Below are 3,008 nucleotides of genomic sequence, written 5' to 3' on the forward strand. Positions count from 1 at the left end.
ATGTGAGTGAGGAGAGAAAGTGATGTACCATTGTTTTGGTTTCTTTGATTTGTGTGACCCTTGCACTTGAATCAAGAGATGCAGACACTAGGGCTCTGTATTACAAAAAAAAACAACAAGATTTCTTATATAAAAAAAATACGAGTATGGAAATGTCAAAGGTCTGAAGTCTAAATTGAAGAATTTATAAAGAAAGAAAGAGAGGGAACCTTGAATCCTGTGAGAAGGCTAGAGATGTAACATGGCCAAGATGTGGTTTCTTCACTACACCATGCATCCTTATATTACTAGAATTCAATATAAATATGTCCCCTTGGATCGTACCTCTGCAATTAATGCATCAACGTTTATCATTCATATAAAATACTACAATAGATTCTTCATCTGAGAATTGAGATGTTTTATTTAGAAACAGATCCATTTGACCAGAAGAAAATTTATACACATGCTAAGTGATAACATGAAGCTTAAGAAAAGAAATTGGAGTCTTACATGGCAAGAAACCTCCCATCATCATATACGCTTCCATGTACTAGTGTTCCACTTGGCAATACTTCCTCCCTGATCTACCCATGATAAAAAAATGTTCAAACATATTCGTTCACTATTCCAGACAGTATTGCATTAAAAACATCAGTCAATGTTTACATAATGAAAATAATAAAGAATAGAAAATGAAAAATAGCAATTCCATTTATTCCCAAGAAACTCGTTCACAATAATTCCATTCATGGCGTACCTCATAGGAGATGACCAGTATCCCTACAATGAACCGAAAGAATTTTTAAGACATCTGGTTAACAAGCAAAAGAAGAGGATATTTCTTGAAGAATCTGTAAAACAAGAAAGACCCAGTAAATAAACATATGCAAATCAAAAAAACATATTTTTGACACTTTCAATCTGTGATTTTGTAATGTAATATAATTAATTACCTTGCAATATTAGGATCGAAACCAACTACGTAATAAGTGAGAATCAGCCAAATAGTAGCTTCAAGAAACGAAACCGGAATCTTGATGACCCATGAGGGTAGAGCATAGGCCCAAGAGGGGTAAAATAGGTAGTCTCTTTGTTTGTAGTATACAGGCAGCTTTTCAATTGTCATTGATATTTCAGAGATCCTATTAAACATGATCATAACAACACCAAAGAAAAGAACACCCACACATATTCCACCATCTTCAGTTGTATGCCTATGCATCTCAGTTCGGAAAAACACAGTCAAAGCGATGAGTAACATCACAAGTAGCTGAAACAAAGCAAAACAACAAAGTCAGTTAGAATTTTAAGCAAAATACTTTTTTGGTGGGACAAAAAGTTTCATTTTTTTTCCTATTATGTAAAGCCAAAATCACAGTTTAATGTATGTTAAACACAGTATAAACATGATACTTACCTGGAACAACTTGAATATATAAACAAATGAATTTCATTTGAAGATCAATATTTATCTATCAGTACAAGCCTTCAAGAGCTCCTTTTTGTTGTTAGTAACACCACACCCTTTATCTCCACATGAAAAAATAAATAAAATATTAATTGAGAAAATTAAAAAAATAAAAATTGGTTATAACTTATTACTTATATCAATAAGGCTCCCGAATGCCTTCACTCTTTGTGCAACCTTTAAAGCAAGAAGACCTCCATCGTCATGACCAACAAGAACAACAGAAGAAAACCCCATTTCTTTATAGAATGTTAGAAGCATATCAACCCAAAATAATATTAAACTGATCAATAAAGAATAAAATGGTATTTTACTATTTTACTATTTCATAATTTAAATAAACTAACAAGTAGAAAAAATACCCTCAGGATCTCCATCTGCAATTCCATGGAAGAGCGAAGCACTCATTATGTTTCATTGTCGATGATCATACACAGTTGAGTTCAGATCAAAAGCAAGCTCACCGTTTTCATTCAACTTTCATAGCAACAGGTTGTGAAGATGGAACTGTGAGGTTGAAAAGGTACAGTTAGTTCCACTGAATCATCGAAAACATATGCAACGATAAGAAAAGAAAACGATTGAACACAAAGTGAAGCTCATGATCATTAAGATCATATTATCAAAGTAAAAGCATAAAGAGGAGGGGCTCCACCGGCTCCCCCCCCCCAACACACACACACCATCTTCTTCCCCTCTTGCTGTTACGCAGGACCTCAAAGACCCACTCGATTTGCTACTTCTCACTTTCTTCATTCTGACAACAACAACTGTGTCGTTTGAGATTCCCTATCACCGGAAAAAGCCCAACAGGAAGCCAGATATTGCTAACTCCGTTCCAACCTCCGACAGTCCTCCTCCTCCTCTACATCATTTCCATGTCGAGTGTTACAAACGCAAAGGAAAACAAGGCAGCATAGTCGCTATCACCAGTCAATCGTTACCACCCACCACCTCGTTGCCGCCGCTGCTGTGATTGGTTGTCCCCTCCATCACTAATGCCAATCTTCCCTTCCCTATGTCGTCCTTTCTCTTCATTGACCATCGCTAGAAAAGAAAAGAGAAGGGAAGCAAGCTGCTATCGCAGCTCCACTCATTGACCACCACTACAATTGTTGAAAATCTCTGGTCACCACCATCTACTGTTTCTCTGATTTTATTTCAATCGTTGCTCCCTGTCGGTGCTTCATGGCCCACTGTTCCCAATCATGTTTCAAACCCCCTCCTTATCGGGGCATGTTCTTGTAAAAGCCCTAGCTTTTACAAAGTGGAAACTAAAGCGGAGGAGGAATAAAAGGCGGAGGAGGAAAAAAAAAGAAGGCGACGTTTTTAAGTTTTTCGGATTTCATTTTACCCGGATGGAATGCGCGTTATACTATAATTTATAAAACGACAATCTTAGACAACACACACTTTATTATTGGTGCCCTCCGTGTTTTTTTAGACACTAATTTTACGGCACGCAAAAATACGTGTCTTAAATCCTTTAAATTTTGCAAAACTGACATTATTTTTTAGGGCACGCACAAATGCGCGTCCTCTATCAGCGAGTGTCATT

At 36.6% G+C, this 3,008-nt stretch overlaps 1 pseudogene; it reads right to left on the bottom strand.

Annotated features, from left to right (window-relative positions):
* Positions 1-784: 784 nt before the first annotated feature.
* On the bottom strand, positions 785-2,495 carry LOC122197564 (pleiotropic drug resistance protein 1-like; annotated as a pseudogene).
* Positions 2,496-3,008: the final 513 nt, after the last annotated feature.

Source organism: Lactuca sativa, chromosome 4, assembly GCF_002870075.4.
Source record: "Lactuca sativa cultivar Salinas chromosome 4, Lsat_Salinas_v11, whole genome shotgun sequence".
Classification (NCBI taxonomy): Eukaryota; Viridiplantae; Streptophyta; class Magnoliopsida; order Asterales; family Asteraceae; genus Lactuca; species Lactuca sativa.